General features: G+C 43.1%; 1 protein-coding gene across 1 annotated transcript in view; it reads right to left on the bottom strand.

The window, feature by feature from the left end:
• The window catches only part of LOC126455509 (solute carrier family 22 member 7-like), a 204747-nt gene extending 183487 nt beyond the window's left edge, over positions 1-21260 (bottom strand). Inside the window, exon 1 of the mRNA XM_050091259.1 lies at positions 21158-21260. The gene's annotated coding sequence lies outside the window, so the exon portion shown is untranslated. The remainder of the gene's footprint in view (positions 1-21157) is intronic.
• Positions 21261-21631: the final 371 nt, after the last annotated feature.

The following is a 21631-nucleotide window of genomic DNA, read 5'->3' as shown; positions in this document are numbered from 1 at the left end:
ATGTATAGATACTGCTGTTGCTAACATTGTAGGGTAAGCAACCCTCAGAGGTTACGGCCAAAACAAGAAAAAACATTCAGTAAGCTGGGGCTTTGAAACGCATACCACAGTAGCGGAGACGTGTTGCACGGTTGCGAAGATGAACAAGTGCTCATAGCTCCTCAAGTTCTAGGTGCTCAGGCACGGGATTTGTGTGCCCCATCTGTCTGCACCTAGTATTGTCCTATCCACATGTGTGTACGTTTTCGAAATTTTAGGAATCGTGTAATTGGGGCAGAACGTCGGTAACAACCTGGTGTTCACCTAGTCGGATGTGGGGAACCGCTTTAAAACCACATTTACGCTGACCAGCCTGCTGCTCTCATCTTTTACTTTCCCCTCTGTGGGGAAGTGTGAGGGGGAGTTTGTAGCCTTTGGGCTTTTACTCCCCTGTGTACGTGTGTATGTGATTTATTTGTGTAGTTTTTTGGTGTCTGTGATATGTGATGATTGTTCTGTTTGTGTCTGGTACTTGCCTGAGGTAGGCGAGATGATTGGTGTTATATTAGGAGAGAACAGGATTAAGGGATTGGGTATTGGGATTTTCTCTTCGACTTAATCGTCGAAGAGCGTCATGGGGCGCTTGTGCTTTTCGCGGGACATGTCATACCGACCTAGGGGGTGGATTAGGGCGTTTCCTGATCTGGAAGAACCTTGATAGAAGGCCCTTGCAAGAACTTGGAAACGCTCTCTCAGGAGTGGGATTTCAGCTGCGGCGTGCAGATCATCTGTGGGGAATCCAAGAGATAAATGCAATGTCCTCCTGAGGGCGCGGTTCTGCAGCTTCTGGTGTTTGTCCAGGTGCTGCTTCGCCGCGTATCCCCAGACAGGGCACGCATATTCCATGACCGGCCAGATCAGGGCCTGGTACACGTTTGCACGCTGACCCCTGAAGTTAATCTGCCAGGCAAATTCGATCCACTGAATCCCGGAAAGTAGCGTGCTAACATACAGGGCTATCCGGTTGGGTCCGTGACACATCAATACTTCACATTATTTATTTTATACATATGGCCGATCAGAATGCAGAGGTTCTGTTTGAGGTATAATAATAAGCTTTGATACTAAAGGTCTTGTCGTCTATACTTCATAGCAAGGACAAGTGAATTATGGGCATTGAAAAATTACAGAATGAACACCTTTAGTTTGGCTCTAATGAAATGGTAATTGCAGTGTGATGAAGGAAACTGTAAAGCTAAAGCTCCGAGCAACGCAATTGGTCGCTGGGCAACTGCTGAATATGGTTTTCCAATGTGTTGGAGAATTCCGGCGAGGAATGCTGAATGGAAGGCATTTTAGTTGCTTCAAGAGTAAGAATGCGCAGCTGTGCAGCCCAGCCTACAGAACTTTTGTGGCAGTTACTTTAGAAGTATTGCGTGATAAGACATCGCTATGTGTAAAAGAGCTGAGGTACCTACGGTTCAGATGACCGAAAGGGATGCTGTTTGGAAGCGTTCTGGTATGGTAATAAGAGTAGTCAGGGTGTTTAACGAGATGATATGGATAGAGATACAGGTAATCTTTGTTGATCCATGTCTCACCAAGGACAGTGCACCAAGACTGACTTTGCGTCAGTTTATTACAAAATTTGGCAAGAATGAATATTCTCTCACAGCCGTCCGGTGTGGCCGAGCGGTTCTAGGCGCTACGGTCTGGAACCGGGCGTCCGCTACGGTCACAGGTTCGAATCCTGCCTCGGGCATGGGTGTGTGTGATGTCCTTAGGTTAGTTAAGTTTAAGTAGTTCTAAGTTCTAGGGAACTGATGACCTCAGAAGCCAAGTCCCATAGTGCTCAGAGCCATTTGAATATTCTCTCACAAGCTGCGACATTGTCGTGAATAAAAAACAGTGACCCAGGAAGTGTAGAATTTGTTTCTTTTGTTCAAGTCTATTATCATCTGAATTGGCCCTCCTTTTAGGTGACGCTCAGCGCGTCTGACTGCCATGCAGCGGGCCTCGGTTCGATTCCCGGCCTGGTCGGAGATATTCTCCGCTCAGGGATTGGGTGTTGTATTGTCCTCATCATCATTTCAGCATCCTCGACAAGCAAGCTGTCCAATATGGCGTCAACAGGAAAGACCTGCAACTCGGCGATCGAACTCCCCAAATGGGAACACCCGGCTATCAGTGCCATACGATCATTTCATTTCATCACACAAATTGTCCTCAGACATCAGTATTCTCCAGTTTGCAAAAGCTGTTACAGACAAAAGACATATCTTCCTGTAAGACATTGTGCTCTACGTTTTGCCTCTGTTGGGCTTGGATGACTAAACTGCATATACGACCGTTGCCATCAATACGGCACAGGCGACATGGTCTTGAAAGCACATCGCAGAATTTTTAAATGAAATCATTCCGCTCTTGGCTATTATTTTTGGCTCCATTATTTAATGCGATTGCAATTTCGACACATGGGCATTTTCAAGCTTTATGAAAGCAGAATGCTTGGGACACAGAAAAACGCTTACAACAGGTTTCAGAAACATCGCTGCGATTCACTGAGAAACCGGCAACACAGACATTGATCACCTTCATACCATCATCGTCTTTGGTATAGGCGTGCCAACAAATTGCTGTCTTACAGCATTTCTTAGCTATACACCATATCATTAACGACTACAGTCATAATGAAACTGTAACCGGATATTTATAAATGCAGTAACTGTGACAAACGAATTCAGAAATTTTTCACGTGATCATTCTTTCTCAAGCATGAAATATCGTTTTATTTGTGTTTGTTACTCACCAAAAACGTTAGTAAGATATGTAAATGTCTGAAACCTTCCCATTTTGCTACAACACATAAGATTTTTTATTCAGGGTACGAAATGAATCTGTGTGTTGAGCTACAAATGATGTCCGATATAACGTTTTACTGCCTTAAACAAAGATAATGAGTTAAGGATGGCATAAATGCTTAGATACACGTTTGGGACATTAAAAAGTACAAATACTTTTGATTTGGAATATTGTATCTGCTTCATCATACTTTTTTTTTGTCTGGAGACCCTCATGTGGGATGTATTAGCCACCAGCACAGCGCACAACTAGCTTTAAGTTCCTTTCATCCAGACCACAAAATGTAGAAGTTTTCATGGACATATATGTACAACATGAAAGAGAGAGGGTCAAGGGAAGGACTGATATCGGCATTCATCCACGAGTGCCCAGAACATTGACGGTTGCATTCATTGTTGATATCATCACTCGACACATATGTCACTCTATATCGGACTGCCACAGGGCCTATGTCACTCTCTATCGGCCTACCACAAGGCTCAGTGGCTTCGCCGGTCGTTTCTAATCTTGATTTCGACAGTCAACGACATAGTGCTTTCTGCTAACTAGGGAATTTACAGATTCCCTCTTACAACAACTAGATTTAATTACTAATTAACAGACTCGGAATAGACAAAGTCAACGTAGAACAGTTGGTTTATATTACAAGAAACTGGTCTGTGGTTTTCTACCACCTTATTTAAAATGCCCTAGGTCTCCACCAGCCAACGGCCTCGCGGCTGTGGTGATACCGGTTCTCGTCGGATCGCCGAAGTTAAGCACAATCGGGCTTGGCTAGCACTTGGATGGGTGACCTTCCAGGTCTGCCTAGCGTTGTTGGTAAGCGGGGTGCGCTCAGCCCTTGTGATGACAAGTGGGGAGCTACTTAAGTGAGAAACAGCGGTCATGAAAGCTGAAAACTGCCGGGGATAGAGGTGTGCTGACCACATGTTCTTTCTTATCCGCACCCAGTGGCACTCATCGACTGAGGATGACACGGCGAGACCTGTCCGGATGGAGAGATTTCTATCTGTGCCAAGAAGGCATACAGGGCGAGTCAAAAAGGGCTACACAACTTTGGAATGATATAGGAATTTATTGAGATAATTTACAGAAGCGGTAGATGTGCAAACACCCTCAAGTTTGATTCACGTAGCGCATAAGTACACCATTACTCCACCAGGAGCGCCAGACTGCTACTTTCACTGGTGCTGGGTGTGTTACCTGTTTGTTTTGGTTTCATACAAACGATCTCTGAAACAATTGTTCGGCATCAGTTTCGTGCCGAATATGTTAAAGAACCTCCAAGAAGGCCTACAATTGACTCTTGGCGCAAGAACTTTATTGAGACGGATTATTGACCGCTACATGATAAATCACCAGGTCGCCCACATGTTGATGATTTTGTTGAACAGGTTAGGAAGAGCTTTTCCCTCAGTCCACAAAAAATCAACGCGACCTGCGTCTCGCGAGACGGGCACTCCACAAAAGACTATTTGCCGAGTACAATGTAAAAGTCTGCAGTTGAAATCACACGGAACCACAATGGCAAAGCACATTAGTGATGCAGATTAGGCTGCTCGTGGGGAAATATTTGCGGAAATGTTGCGTCAGATACAGGATGACGACACATTCCTGAACACAATAATCTCCAGCTGTTGTTGTTGCTGTGGTCTTCAGTCCTGAGACTGGTTGATGCAGCTCTCCATGATACTCTATCCTGTGCAAGCTTCTTCATCTCCCAGTACTTACTGCAACCTACATCCTTCTGAATCTGCTTAGTGTATTCATCTCTTGGTCTCCCTCTACGATATTTACCCTCCACGCTGCCCTCCAATACTAAATTGGTGATCCCTTGATGCCTCAGAACATTTCCTACCAACCGATCCCTTCTTCTAGTCAAGTTGTGCCACAAACTTCTCTTCTCCCCAATCCTATTCAATGCCTCCTCATTAGTTATGTGATCTACCCATCTAATCTTCAGCATTCTTCTGTAGCACCACATTTCTAAAGCTTCTATTCCATGTTTCACTTCCATACATGGCTACACTCCATACAAATACTTTCAGAAACGACTTCCTGACACTTAAGTCTACACTCGAGGTTAACAAATTTCTCTTCTTCAGAAACGCTTTCCTTGCCATTGCCAGTCTACATTTTATATCTTCTCTACTTCGACCATCATCAGTTATTTTGCTCCCCAAATAGCAAAACTCCTTTACTACTTTAAGTGTCTCATTTCCGAATCTAATTCCCTCAGCATCACCCAACTTAATTCGACCACATTCCATTATCCTCGTTTTGCTTTTGTTGATGTTCATCTTGTATCCTCCTTTCAAGACACTTTCCATTCCGTTCAACTGCTCTTCCAAGTCCTTTGCTGTCTCTGACAGAATTACAATGTCATCGGCGACCATCAAAGTTTTTATTTCTTCTCAATGGATTTTAATACCTACTCCGGATTTTTCTTTTGTTTCTTTCACTGCTTGCTCAATATACAGATTGAATAACATCGGGGAGAGACTTCAAACCTGTCTCACTCCCTTCCTCACCACTGTTTCCCTTTCATGTCCCTCGACTCTTATAACTGCCATCTGGTTTCTGTACAAATTGTAAATAGCCTTTCGCTCCCTGTATTTTACCCCTGCCACCTTCAGAATTTGAAAGAGAGTATTCCAGTCAACATTGTCAAAAGCTTAATCTCCAGCTAAGAGTCAACATTTCATAACAGTGGCATGGCGAAACTGCGGAATATGGGGCAGCGAAATTCCACATGCAAGCCTGAAACACGTTCGTGACAGCCCCATAAGTTAATGTGTTTTGCGCCCTTAGAAATTTATAGTGTACGATTCTTTCTTCTTCATGAAGAAAACTGTATGTATTGCGTGTCTGGATATGTTGGAAAACTTTTTAATTTCACATATTGATGAAGAAAGCCGAGCCGGGATGGTGTACTACAAGAAAGACGGAGCACCACCTCATTTTCTTGCGGAAGTTAGAGGTTTACTCGATAATAAGTCGGTGTATTGGCAGTGAAGTGCCAGTCGCATGGTCACGTCGCTCCCCGGGCTTGACACTACTAGATTTCTTTCTTTGGTGTTTCATTAAAGACAGTGTGTATGTTAACCAGGCCTGAAAAATCGATTGTACGCTGTCATTGCATAAGTTATGCCCGATTTGCACAGTGAATGTGGGAAGAAACAGATTACTGGCGGAGTGTTTGTCATCTTACAAATGGTAGTCGCGTCGAACCAAAATGACACTTAAAAGTTTTTGGTGACGTTGAGCCAGAGTCACGCAATACTTTTTAAAAGAGAGATGTGGACACTTCGGCGCGAGTCTTGACCGACTGGACGCTTACCTTGAGACTGACCATTCAAACATTGAACATTTCTGAACATGAGTTGCTGTTTCCATACATGTACACATATAGTAACTAACCTCAATACAAACGTTTCTGACAATAATTTGAAAGTGGCTATATCATTTTGAATAACCCTGTGTTCTGTACCGATCGCGGCAACGTCTGAGGGCGACAGGTGCAATTGAGGCATTGAGATCAAAATCAGGACTTTTCATCATTTTTAAGTTACATATGTTATTACTCTAGTTGTTGTTTTAACAAGATTCCACATTTGTTGGTTCTATAATGGGACTTGTTCAGTGATTTTTTTCCTTGTCGAAACCAATGTTAAAGTTCTGTTTCGTACAGAAAGAGGACTTGACACAAAGACAAGTCGTTATATTGCACTAAAGCTCTGTAGTGGGATGCAGAAAACAGCTGCGAGGTTTAAAAATGGCTTCGGTGATGGAACCGTCAGACGAGTTCGGAGACTATTTACACGAATTAAGCATTCATAGGTTTTCTGATAACAAAGCTTTCATCTACATGAACAAAGAAGGGTTCTAATGCAGTGGTTTCTCTCCTTATGGACTACGTAACGAAAACATGTGGCCTCTGGTGTGAAAACTTTGTATACATTTTCAGATGTCTGTACAGGACAGAACAGTAATCACACAATGGTTCAATTTAGGCACACTTTAGTTCATAGTGGAAGATTCTCCAACGTTTCCCACACGTGTTTCCAACCCGTGGACATTTCCACAATACTTGTGATAGGAATCTGACAAGTTTGGAATTATGAAAAAGGAAACAGGACAGTATATACAGGGTGTTGCAAAAAGGTACGGCCAAACTTTCAGGAAACATTCTTCACACACAAATAAAGAAAAGATGTTATGTGGACATGTGTCCGGAAACGCTTAATTTCCATGTTAGAGCTCATTTTAGTTTCGTCAGTATGTACTGTACTTCCTCGATTCACCGCCAGTTGGCCGAACTGAAGGTGATTGTGTCATCAACACATATTTTCTGTGAACGTTTGGGCAGGCATTGTTGATGATGTCTTGATTGGGCCCCATGTTCTTCCACCTACGCTCAATGGAGCACGTTATCATGATTTCATACGGGATACTCTACCTGTGCTGCTAGAACATGTTCCTTTACAAGTACGACACAACATGTGGTTCATGCACGATGGAGCTCCTGCACATTTCAGTCGAAGTGTTCGTACGCTTCTCAACAACAGATTCGGTGACCGATGGATTGGTAGAGGCGGACCAATTCCATGGCCTCCACGCTCTCCTGACCTCAAACCTCTTGACTTTCATTTATGGGGGCATTTGAAAGCTCTTGTCTACGCAACCCGAGTACCAAAGGTAGAGACTCTTCGTGCTTGTATTGTGGACGGCTGTGATACAATACGCCATTCTCCAGAACTGCATCAGCGCATCAGGGATTCCATGCGACGGAGGGTGGATGCATGTATCCTCGCTAACGGAGGACATTTTGAACATTTCCTGTAACAATGTGTTTGAAGTCACGCTGGTACGTTCTGTTGCTGTGTGTTTCCATTCCATGATCAATGGGATTTGAAGAGAAGTAATGAAATGAGCTCTAACATGGAAAGTAAGCGTTTCCGGACACATGTCCACATGACATATTTTCTTTCTTTGTGTGTGAGGAATGTTTCCTGAAAGTTTGGCCGTACCTTTTTGTAACACCCTGTATACATCCCCCCCCCTCCCACAATGGTCTACAGTAATACAGAAATTAAGGAAACACACGCATGTTGAGGTGTACACAAAAGACGCATTTATTGACGATCACAAACATCTAGATTCGTTTTCTAAGAAATCTGTAACACTGAATGGAGGGAATTGGCCTATTACATAACACAAAATATTTGAATACACTGTTCAGCCGAAATGTTCCTCTATTTCACCTAACAGCAGTAGAATGGTGAAAAATGAATTTCCTCCAGTGAAGACTAAGACAGTTTCTCGTTTTTGTAATGTGCCGAGAGCATACATGGACGTCATTCCGCTGAAACCTGAGACACTACAGAATTCTTCATGCATGATTGACGTTATCACTTTGCAGTTTCGTATTTTGATAATATCCTAAAGATGTCTGTCATTAATACAGTGACTAATGGAGAGGAAGAGAATGAATATGGAAGAGAAGTTTGGGACAGTGACTGAGAGTGGCAAGTTTATGAACATCGAGTATGCTTCAAAATAGACAGGGTTGTTTATTAAATAAAGAAATGTGAACTTAACACTCACATGCTAGAAGCTAAGGCACTAAATAGGATATTGACTTCCATTATATTGTCTATTTTGATATTTATTGTTTAAGTATGGATGTTTATAGAAATAATAGGAAAGTTTATGAATATTTTGACATGATTAAAAAGAATATTTTGCTTGGAAATCTACTATTTATTTAGTTACATGATATTTATGATAAAATGAATCTTCTTTAAGTCAAAAAGGAAAGCTGTCAGTAGTTTTCTATTAACATGTTCTGTTATTTGCCTTTACTGTGCGATTAAATATATTGGTTTACGATTGTAGTCTTCCTGATGAGCCTGTGAGTGTAACTACACTCCTGGAAATGGAAAAAAGAACACATTGACACCGGTGTGTCAGACCCACCATACTTGCTCCGGACACTGCGAGAGGGCTGTACAAGCAATTATCACACGCACGGCACAGCGGACACACCAGGAACCGCGTGTTGGCCGTCGAATGGCGCTAGCTGCGCAGCATTTGTGCACCGCCGCCGTCAGTGTCAGCCAGTTTGCCGTGGCATACGGAGCTCCATCGCAGTCTTTAACACTGGTAGCATGCCGCGACAGCGTGGACGTGAACCGTATGTGCAGTTGACGGACTTTGAGCGAGGGCGTATAGTGGGCATGCGGGAGGCCGGGTGGACGTACCGCCGAATTGCTCAACACATGGGGCGTGAGGTCTCCACAGTACATCGATGTTGTCGCCAGTGGTCGGCGGAAGGTGCACGTGCCCGTCGACCTGGGACCGGACCGCAGCGACGCACGGATGCGCGCCAAGACCGTAGGATCCTACGCAGTGCCGTAGGGGACCGCACCGCCACTTCCCAGCAAATTAGGGACACTGTTGCTCCTGGGGTATCGGCGAGGACCATTCGCAACCGTATCCATGAAGCTGGACTACGGTCCCGCACACCGTTAGGCCGTCTTCCGCTCCCGCCCCAACATCGTGCAGCCCGCCTCCAGTGGCGTCGCGACAGGCGTGAATGGAGGGACGAATGGAGACGTGTCGTCTTCAGTGATGAGAGTCGCTTCTGCCTTGGTGCCAATGATGGTCGCATGCGTGTTTGGCGCCGTGCAGGTGAGCGCCACAATCAGGACTGCATACGACCGAGGCACACAGGGCCAACACCCGGCATCATGGTGTGGGGAGCGATCTCCTACACTGGCCGTACACCACTGGTGATCGTCGAGGGGACACTGAATAGTGCACGGTACATCCAAACCGTCATCGAACCCATCGTTCTACCATTCCTAGACTGGCAAGGGAACTTGCTGTTCCAACAGGACAATGCACGTCCGCATGTATCCCGTGCCACCCAACGTGCTCTAGAAGGTGTAAGTCAACTACAGCAAGATCTCCGGATCTGTCCCCCATTGAGCATGTTTGGGACTGGATGAAGCGTCGTCTCACGCGGTCTGCACGTCCAGCACGAACGCTGGTCCAACTGAGGCGCCAGGTGGAAATGGCATGGCAAGCCGTTCCACAGGACTACATCCAGCATCTCTACGATCGTCTCCATGGGAGAATAGCAGCCTGCATTGCTGCGAAAGGTGGATATACACTGTACTAGTGCCGACATTGTGCATGCTCTGTTGCCTGTGTCTATGTGCCTGTGGTTCTGTCAGTGTGATCATGTGATGTATCTGACCCCAGGAATGTGTCAATAAAGTTTCCCCTTCCTGGGACAATGAATTCACGGTGTTCTTATTTCAATTTCCAGGAGTGTATAAGGTTTAGAAATAATACTGTTAATGTTTATTCAGTTTTTTTTTTCAATATATTTCAAAACTACTGTGCAGTGACGTGCCCACTTTTGATCTCCGCACAATTATAATCACCTGCCGCGGGCTCGACTCCTTTCCGCCACCAATAATGGAAAGTGAATCTTTGTTGTGGCATTCGGAACCGACTCCCTGCCCTTTACCTTATCTTCACGGGGCCGGCATTTTGAACTGCATTTGAGAATTTTAGGGGCAGAGGCTGGACGGATACCGTTCATGTCACCAACCCCCCCCCCTCCCCATTCCCCTGCCTCCCCCATCTGTCTACGTCTAGTGGTATCCCACGTGAAACTGTGAGAACGTTTTCGATACGTTTGGGAATTGTGTATCCTACTCGTTAATCTGCTTCCCAATGGGCCAACCGGCTTCAAAACAGGGACAGATTAGGAAAAAAAGATGCACCTTCCGACTTTAGTCCCGCGAAGTCTTGTATAAATTGCACTAGTGCGTACTTGGCCAATGCTGCGGTGTCATTCCAGTCGATATAACACTTGCCGTGACACTGGACAACGAACAGTGAATCGGACAGCGACACATTTTTCAGGTACTGTTAGCGTGGCCTGTTTAATACATGACTATGATCCTCCCTGGTTGTCAAAATAGGATGCATAGCGCTCCAGAATGTATGTTTATAATATGCAGTGACGTATATCGACATTAAACTACTGCCGATATTATCCAAAATCGTTGGCTACAATATTTCCTCTACGTTGCTCCACTTTTGTGAATGGCTGTCCTGCTACCTTAATAGTGTAGTTAACGAGTTGAAATGTATTCGTGCGCACATTTTTCACGCTTTTAGGAGACGGTCGTTCTTCGACCGTGCGGCAGTTCCACGCGGTAAAAATTGGTCCCTCATTATTGCGATTATCTCGTAAAGTAGTGAATGAGATTTTAACTCTACAGAGGAGTGTGCGCTGATATGAAACTTCCTGGCAGATTAAAACACTGTGCCGGACCGAGATTCGAACTCGGGAATTTTGGCATTCGCGGGCAAGCGCTCTACCGTCTGAGCTACCCAAGCACGACTCACAACCCGACCTCACAGCTTCAATTCTGCCAGTACCTCGTCTCCTACCTTCCAAACTTCACAGAAATTCTTCTGGTAGAGAACTTGCCCGCGAAAGGCAAAGGTCCCGAGTTCGAGTCTCGGTCCGGCACACGGTTTTAATCTGACAGGAAGTTTAATCTCGTAAATTATTTTCTGCACAAACACATGTTATAGGGTTTCCTGTAGAATTCTTGTAATCATACTTTTTCGTAAATTGGCAAATAAGTTTTTACAAGATTAAAATTTTCCTGAATAATATTGTTTTTTTTCGTGAAATGCTGCAGAATTATTGAAATTTTGTACATATAAATCTAAAACTAAAGTAAGTCTATTAAGAACTTCGAAAAAAGTCTATATTTCTCGAAAGTCGGGTGCCAGCATGGCCGGACCTACAACATTCTGCAGTAATGCCCCATGGCGACATCAGTCGACATAGTTTTGACGCCCGATATGCCTTAACCGAAGTTGCTCCGTTCCCGTTTGATCGACCGTCTGAAGATCCGCAGGAAGCAGGGAATAGGATACCCAACTTCACCGAGCCGGCCGAGGTGGCCGATCGGTTCTAGGCGCTACAGTCTGGAGCCGCGCGACCGCTACGGTCGCAGGTTCGAGTCCTGCCTCGGGCATGGATGTGTGTGATGTCCTTAGGTTAGTTAGGCTTAAATAGTTCTAAGTTCTAGGGGACTGATGACCTCAGCAGTTAAGTCCCATAGTGCTCAATGCCATTTGAACCATTTGAACCCAACTTTACCAAGGGGATTTTACACGCAAATATTCCCTTGATAAAACGATGGATGTCGCATTCCATCGGTTTCTGGCTTCTTTGTATCGAGTCAGCCCGAGAGTCGAGAAAATGATAATGAGGAAGATAGACATATGACACCTGCTTTTCGGACCTCTCCCGGTGGACAATCCAACAGTGGCCCTTCCGGAAGTAATAAAGACGCAAGCGACGAATGTGACTGTGATTTAGACTGAAAAATGTGAAGTATCGAATAAAATACTTCAATACGGCAAATTTAACTCCTGATTCGTTGTCAGCGATGTCAATTCTGTATATCCTAAGTTTTATTCCAATCCACTAAATCCAAATTTTTGATCTGCCAAACTGGAGATGTCATTTTGAATTTTATAATTCAGGCATCGAATTCCTAATAAACAGCCCGAAGGATCTAATAAAAACACAATTTTTTTAGGATTTTGTAGCCATTTTTTTATAATAACCAGGTTTTTAAGCGAGTTGGCCCGGAAGTGGTGTGCTAGTGCGCATCGTAAGGTGACACAACTCTCGTTGATGTTTTTCGCAAAATTGTCAGAGAAGTATACTAAATTTGAAAGGGCAGACTGCCGGAGTCGGCTAAACCGGTGTAAACTTCGCCATGTGGGGCAAGGTTCTGTCCTTATATGCAACGAAAAGATAGGGCCTTCGCTGCCAAGATAAAACGGGTGTCCTGTAGGCCTCTACTTCGCACGACACACATAAATGGTCAGCTATCAATCATGTAAACGGAACTCTGTTAACCATTAGCTTATCAGAATGGTGCTAGTAAAAATATTTAAACTGTTAAGAGCTGCTTTATACAACACACGCCCGTACCACATAATTAATTTTTGACTATTGATTTGGGTTAATTTCAGACCACCGACAGGTCGTAAGATCTGTTTAACTGCGAATTCCACAACTGCAAGGCTTACTCATTCAGAAAAGTGCTACCCCGTGTAGGGGAATGTGGGGTAAAGTGTGCGCCTAACTCTACATCTACATCTACATGGTTACTCTGCAATTCACACTTAAGTGCCTGGCAGAGGGTTCATCGAACCATTTTCATACTACTTCTCTACCATTCCACTCTCGAATGGCGCGTGGGAAAAAGGAACACCTAAATCTTCCCGTTCGAGCTCTGATTTCTCTTATTTTATTATGATGATCATTTCTCCGTACATAGGTGAGCGTCAACAAAATATTTTCACATTCGGAAGAGAAAGATGGTGATTGAAATTTCGTAAATAGATCTCGCCGCAAAGAAAACCTCCTTTGTTTCAGTGACTGCCACCCCAACTCGCGAATCATATCAGTGACACTTTCACCCCTACTGCACGATAACACGAAACGAGCTGCACTTCTTTGCACTTTTTCGATGTCCTCCGTCAATCCTACCTGGTAAGGATCCCACACCGCGCAGCAATATTCCAGCAGAGGACGGACATGTGTAATGTAGGCTGTCTCTTTAGTGGGTTTGTCGCATCTTCAAAGTGTTCTGTCAAGAAAGCGCAGTCTCTGATTCGCCTTCCCCACAATATTATCTATGTGGTCTTTCCAATTTAAGTAGCTTGTAATTGTAATTCCTAGGTATTTAGTCGAACTGACAGCCCTTAGATTTGTGCGATTTATCGTATACCCAAAATTTTTCTGATTTCTTTTATTACTCATGTGGATGACCCCGCACTTTTCTTTGTTTAGTGCCAATTGCCACTTTTCGCACCATACAGAAATTCTCTCCAGATCACTCCCGATCGTCTTATGATTTTACTAGACGGTAAATTACAGCGTCATTTGCAAACAATCTAAGGGGACTGCTCAGATTATCACCTACATTATTTATGTAAATCAGGAACAGCAGAGGGCCTATGACACTACCTTGCGGAAAGCCAGATATTACTTCTGTTCTACTCGATGATTTACTGTCTATCACTACGAACTATCTGAGAGGAAATCACGAATCCAGTCACACAACTGAGACGATACTCCGATGCGCCTAAGCGAGACTGAAGTTTTACCAAACCACGATTACTGATAGACATTTGTCACTTACACATTTCGAATCTACATATTGTAACGTATCATACCAAATATTTTAAGTGAAAAAGAAAATAATTTATAGGAACTATGTGCATTTTTCCGAAGGCTTACATTCCCTGCGTAAGGGGATAATGTGCCCAAGGCCCCCTCCATGTTGATTGTTCTGAGTCCCGGATATATTTTCTAAGCATTTGTTGCCCTAGTATGTGTAACAACGTCAAGTGGCTGCAGCAGACCGTTTGCAGTCGGTTATCTGTATTAGGTCGAATACAACAGAGCAGAGATGGTTTTAAATAATACAAATTAATTGCAATTTTAAACGTGTCTGACAGCAACAGTCGTAAAAAAAACTTTCAATAAATGATTTATGCAGCCAAAAAGTTACATAGACTTCGAGCAAGCGGTTGGTTCCATGAGTCATTTATTGATAAATTAATTCAAAATCGTCACAAAAGTATACAATGACGCATGATAATTTTGTATATAAAACGGTATACGGGTAAACCTGATGCATGTAGTGTTACATATCGTATATGAAAGTCACTGACCACTTTTCCTGTCGGCACATGAAACTATCAGATCGAAAGAAACAACAAGGAACTATACTTTTAGGACAAAATACGTGATTTCAACATCGAATATGTAAAAGTAGCATTATTCTACGTGTAACTGAGGCAAGAAGAGTAATATAAATGAGTTACCTTACACCAGTTGACTGAAAAATCAGAAAATTGTTTTCTAGAAAAAAACGTAACAACCTTTTTCTATTAAAGTCACTGACAACAATGATAGTATACATTAGAACTAGTCTGAGAACATCTCGGCAGGTAGGAGCACTGTTTACAGCAAAAGAAACCTCACCAACTCCACCTGCACAATATATTTACTGCAGCTCTGTGTTTATACTCATGTTTAAGTGAATAGCTTTTGTGGAAACAAGGTGAAAGACAAGAGTCCTTGAAACAATAGCGGAGCTTGGAATGCGAGTCACCCTTGGAGGTGTGACAATAGCCGTTTCCGGCGGCATGGCAATTCAATTTTAGCATGTTTCTCGGATATTTGTGCTATGAGTTTCAACGTCGACAGTGACTTGAGTAACATCGTTGCCTTCCTGTTTCCAAGAGCTTTCGAAAACCGCTAAAACACTTCATTGTTCCACTTAAAATAACATTCTTGCTTCAGAATCTCGGTTGATACAAGACGTGAGAATACTGCCTGTACAACGAAAGTAACCCGCCCTCTGCCTACTACCACTAGCCAAAAACGTCGTTCCGATATTTCCAACGATTCGCGAAATAAAAGGGGCGTCAGTTTCAGTTAATCTATCCGGCACACAACAATGGGCAGGAAGTCTCGCAACAGTGATCGTACCCTGAATTTCTTTTTCACGCACACGAAGTGAGGAAGAAAAATACCATAAATGAAAAAAAAGAAAAACTGAGGAAAAATTCAAGTCTGTCAATTATGCCAATTTTGACGTCCCGTTGGCCCATGCAATCAGGCTTCTTAGTCCTCCATAAACAATTAATAAGTGATCAGCGTTATCTGTCTCGCGGAAAACGGCCTGCTTTGCGTCGATAGATATTTATTCCCACAGTATCATCCTTTGTGGAGTGGTAAGTTTTAGTTTACAATTTGCGTAACGGTATCATTTAAATGAAACTAGCGACGTCTGTCTACACGGGCATGTTTCGATTTGCTTTAGACGTCTCAGTGGTGATGATTTGCAAATTAATGAATTTTTTTTCTATAATACTGAATCGACTGTAGATCCAGTATTGTTGACAATTTTAATGGATGTTCTCACTCGCTTTTCTTTAGATATCATGTTCAATTTTTTTTTCTATAATACTGAATCTACTGTAGATCCAGTATTGTTGACAATTTTAATGGATGTTCTCACTCGCTTTTCTTTAGATATCATGTTCAAAATGGCTCTGAGCACTATGGGACTTAACTTCTGAGGTCATCAGTCCCCTAGAACTTAGAACTACTTAAACCTAACTAACCTAAGGACATCACACACATCCATGCCCGAGGCAGGATTCGAACCTGCTACCGTAGCGGAAGCGCAGTACAAGACTGTAGCGCCTAGAACCTCTCGGTCACTCCGGCCGGCAGATATCATGTCATTCAGAGATATTGTTACTGACGGAGAGGCAAAGATGACCGGAACTTTTTCTGGGTTGTAAGCAGAAATCAAAAAAAGTGAGCTGCCAGTTCTGCATGTTCACTGTTTGGCTTCTTCTTTGAACCATGTGATTCAAGACACAATCTCGAATGAGACCATGGTGAGAATCTCAAATGTGAAAGAAATGACCAATTTTTTACTCGCCCAGCCAAGCGACTGGCAGTATTTAAGTATGTGCAAGCTTTCCAAGGTGCTAACTTTGTTCAGCGTATAATTCTTCGACCTTTTCGCCATGTCAGTCGGTGCATTTGAATAAGTCCAAAATGGTTCAAATGGCTCTGAGCACTATGGGACTTAACTTCTGAGGTCATTAGTCCCCTAGAACTCAGAACTAGTTAAACCTAACTGTCCTAAGGACATCACACACATCCATGCCCGAGGCAGGATTCGAACCTGCGACCGTAGCGTCCTCGCGGTTCCAGACTGCAGCGCCTAGAACCGCACGGCCACTTCGGCCGGCTGAATAAGTCCGCTGAAAACTATTTTCCACAATTACGAGCTTCATTTTGTTCTCTGAGGTGCTCGAGCTCGAAAAATCCGATACAGATATTAAGGCTAAAGGTTTCTGAAACTTTCTGTGTTCTTTTGCATTTATCTTTGTCAGTACAAATCTTATTAAAATTTTAGAGCCAGTTGGAAATCTGAACGCTTTTATGCAAAATTTATCTCGACAGCTCCAAAAGGCCATGGGATATTAGTAGAGTCCGAATTGCTGTGAAGTCATCTCGAACTGATGAAAGTTTCCATGAGGTATGGAGCTTTCTCTTGGAATTGGCCAAAAAATTATTTGATATTGAAGATCCGAAACTTCCAAAAGTTCGAAAGATTTCTATTGCCTCCGTAGCTATAACCGTAGAATTTATTTTGAGGTTTCAGACAGTGTGATTCAGTGTTTCAAGGATCGATTTTCTGAAGCTGCTTTGACTCACTTCAAAGAAACGTAAACATTTCTTCTTTCCAAAACGAAAGATGCATATACGTAACAGAATTTTATAAAACCGACTTTGACCCAGAAAGATTTACTTTGCACAGAAATATGATGTTAAATGAGTGTAAATTTAAAAATTGTTTCTTTGAAAATGCGGAAGACTTAGTGAGGTCCTTTACCTTAAACATGCACGTCGGTGAATTGATAAAGATCTCTCTAATCCTATACGAGTTTCAAAACTTACAGCAAAACTTTCTTTCGCCGCCCTTAGAAGATTGAAAACTGACTTGCGCAACACCACGAAGCAAGAGAAACTGATCTACAACGCCATCGTGCATGTCCATAAACCAGAAGCAGAAAACTTCATCCTTGACACTGTGGCGAACATTTTCGTCGAACGACCCACTACTCGTAGGAACACATTGTTTGTGGCTTAGAATTAGAAATTACGCAAAGATTTGAAAAAATAAAACAATTATATGCAGATTGTGGATTTTTTGTGTTAAATAGCTGCTGTGGAAAATAGAACGTAGTGAACAATAGTTTGTTTACCTTTATTAAGCGGTGCTCATTCAAAAATACAGAAACAGGTTTTTCAGAAGTGGTTGGTTTTCAACATTTGTGGCAAGCACCAAAAAAGTAATATACGAGTTACTGGTCAATTTCCGATGTAAATGCCAAGGCCAATAACATATGTTCCGACACAAGCGCCAAAACAGCGGGAAACAGTGTTTGTAGCTGTCTCAATACTGTACTCGTGTCTAAGACTAACATCTATGTTCAATTAATGAGTCATGCCAACTCTTAGCGTCTTGGAGTGCACTTGTGTGAATTGATAACAACTGAAGTAGCTCTCTGCTTTGTATGTAGCAACAGGGCTTTTGTGAAGTAATTATTATATGTAAATAACGCACGATATTGCGAAATGGAAAGGAAAAGTGCGCCAAAACGGAGGAAGAGAAGCGAAGGTAGTGCTCGAAGTGAAAGGAAGAAAGTAGGCAGCGAAGGAAAGGAATACACCCAAAGTGACGATATTGTGGTTTCAGCTAATGTGTCTCCCAAGCACCAGGAGACCTTGACCGTCATTTTAATGTTTTTTACAAAACTTGGAATCAACGCAAGTAATTCTTAAGTATTTTAATGCTATGGGGTACTAGTTAACTACTTGCACAGATTCATTTACTTCCCTATGAGAAAAGGGTTACTTTACGGAAACGGAATATATATTTTTGGCGAAAGGACACTCTTTGATGTCTTGCGATCGTGATTTTGCTCACATTGAGAAACGAAAGAGGATAACCATGTGTGACGTTTCGAAACATTTAGCTAGCCTCGTCGCTGAATCTAGGCGTACTACACATGAATTTCACCAATACGATTATTTCAAAAGCACAGAGGACCAGACCGACTGCCCAACGGCTAGAGATCCTGAAAATTCGGTCAACTCTCAATGCAGATGATGAGTTCACGGACATTACATCTTGAAGAGGAACATGGAGCCTTCTGATGTTCAACAGGTGCAGCTGGTAACACTACACCGTGAACTTAGGATGCCTGAAGAAAACAAAAAGGGCTTTTGGTAAAATGATTTCATTTGTAAAAGAGGAAAACAAGAATCTTGTGAACCGAGTGAAAATGGATATGATGGCACTTGTATCGTTATTTATGTCAAGACTATTGAATATGGAACGTTTCATTTCCTTAAAATTTTGTGTAATTCTGCTCTTAAATCCAATAACGTAGATTAAAAACACTTATATGGTATGAAACCTGTATATACGATATTGCAGTCCCTGTGTTATTCTGATTACGATGCAAAGTTCCACTGGACATGCATGCATGTCTAAAGGAACTCTGCATCGTATTCAGAATAACAGAGGCACTGTAATATCATATTTATCAGCCGATACCGGGTAAACGACTTTCAAGTACAGCGTCTGACCTGTATACGAGTACAGATCGTAGACGCATGGCTCACAACATGCAGATGTTTGGGTCTGGCCACAAGCCGTTTTCGGATAGCCTTACGGAAAAGCGACAGCTCGCGATAAACGAGAAATCCAAGTTCGAATCCCAGTCAAGCACACATTGTTATTGTCATCATTTCATTCTACAGCTGATGGTTGTCATTCGCAATTGCGAATTCATTTAATGAAACCTGTATAGTTATCGTATTCGTGTCGCGACCCACGACTTTTACACTGCTTCTGTATAGCTGCTATACACATTTTGTTGATCGTCTCTAAGCCAGACTTTTTTTCCGCTTGACCCAGCACCCAGCACTCACTTACACATTTGTGAACTGCAGTTTAGAGAATACGCATTAATTTAATTTTAATCTTAGAAGAAAGATTAAGGAAAGGCAAACCTACGTTTCTAGCATTTGTACACTTAGAGAAAGCTTTCGACAATGTTGACTGGAATACTCTCTTTCAAATTCTGAAGGTGGCAGGGGTAAAATACAGGGATCGAAAGGCTTTTTATAATTTGTACAGAAAGCAGACGGCAGTTATAACAATCGAGGGGTATGAAAGGGAAGCAATGGTTGGGAAGAGAGTGAGACAGGGTTGTAGCCTATCCCCGATGTTATTCAATCTGTATATTGAGCAAGCAGTAAAGGAATCAAAAGAAAAGTTCGGAGTAGATATTAAAATCCATGGAGAAGAAATAAAAACTTTGAGGTTCGCCGATGACATTGTAATTCTATCAGAGACAGCAAAGGACTTGGAAGAGCAGTTGAACGGAATGGACAGTGTCTTGAAAGGAGGGTATAAGATTAACATCAACAAAAACAAAACGAGGATAATGGAACGTAGTCGAATTAAGTCGGGTGATGCTGAGGGCATTAGATTAGGAAATGAGACACCTAAAGTACTAAAGGGGTTTTGCTATTTGTGGAGCAAAATAACTGATGATGGTCGAAGTAGAGAGGATATAAAATGTAGGCTGGCAATGGCAAGGAAAGCGTTTCTGAAGAAGAGAAATTTGTTAACATCGAGTATAGATTTAAATGGCAGGAAGTCGTTTCTGAAAGTATTTGTATGGAGTGTAGCCATGTATGGAACTGAAACGTGGACGATAAACAGTTTAGACAAGAAGAGAATAGAAGCTTTCGAAATGTGGTGCTACAGAAGAATGCTGAAGATTAGATGGGTAGATCACATAACTAATGAGGAGGTATTGAATAGAATTGGGGAGAAGAGGAGCTTGTGGCACAACTTCACTAGAAGAAGGGATCGGTTGGTAGGACAGGTTCTTAGGCATCAAGGGATCACCAATTTAGTATTGGAGGGCAGCGTGGAGGGTAAAAATCGAAGAGGGAGACCAAGAGATGAATACACTAAACAGATTCAGAAGGATGTAGGCTGCAGTAGGTACTGGGAGATGAAGATGCTTGCACAGGATAGAGTAGCATGGAGAGCTGCAGCAAACCATTCTCAGGACTGAAGACCACCACAACAACAACAACAACATTAATTTTCAATAGCCGGCGCACCTGAACGTATTTGTTAACGGCACACGATCATTGTTAGCAAAAAATGCCATCTACGAATGTGAGCCACCCTACTGATCAATCAGACGGGAGCCTATATTTGGCGCCGTGGTTAGAACATGCAGTATGCATTCCTGAGGACCACGGTTCAGTTCTCCGTCTGGCCATCCAGATTTCAGTTTTCCGTGATTTCCTTGGATTGTTCAAAGCAATTTCCTTCCTCGTCCTTCCCCAATCCGAGCTTGTGTTACTTCTCTACTGACCACGTTGTCGATGGGACGTTAAACTCTATTATCTTTCTTGCGTCATATATTTTGACGAAGTGGAACGCAAAATTCTGGTCGGGAGTCCTTATCTAAAGCCATTTAAATAAAGGACTGATGCACACACTCACACACATACACAGAGAGAGAGAGGAGCGTAAAATGCAGCAGCAGAGATGCGAGCGGGACGTACCTGGGTGGACCTCGGCAGCCTCAGGTGTGAACCGGGTGAGCGGTGAGGACTAACTGGTCAGACGGTGCGCTACTCGCTAGGCGGGCGTCGCGGCGCCTCCACCGCCACCTCCCCTGACGTTATGAGCCTTATCGCGGGCAGACTTGCTCCGATACAGCCGTATTACCTTGTCCGCTCGCGGTTCTCAATACCCGGGTCGCCTAGCCGGTTGTTAAGTTACGCACTAAAACGTTGTTGCAGCGCATTATCACTTCTTCTAAAAAATTGACGGCCTTCGTTATATCTGCCGGGGATAACATGGTAGCGCCAAGCGGCCATAGAATGGTTCCTTTGTCCTCGCCACCGTACAACTTCTTCGCGTACAACCGTACTCACGCCGTAAAACAGGCACTCTGCCTCGGAACGAAAGTTTCTTTTCACTTTCTGTCGGGGTTTAATAACTCTCTGTCCTCTGTCGATAGCGTCTACGGCTTT

This window comes from Schistocerca serialis, chromosome 2, assembly GCF_023864345.2.
Source record: "Schistocerca serialis cubense isolate TAMUIC-IGC-003099 chromosome 2, iqSchSeri2.2, whole genome shotgun sequence".
Lineage (NCBI taxonomy): Eukaryota > Metazoa > Arthropoda > Insecta > Orthoptera > Acrididae > Schistocerca > Schistocerca serialis.
Note: the sequence above shows the minus strand (reverse complement) of the source record. Positions and strands in the feature narration are given on the sequence as shown.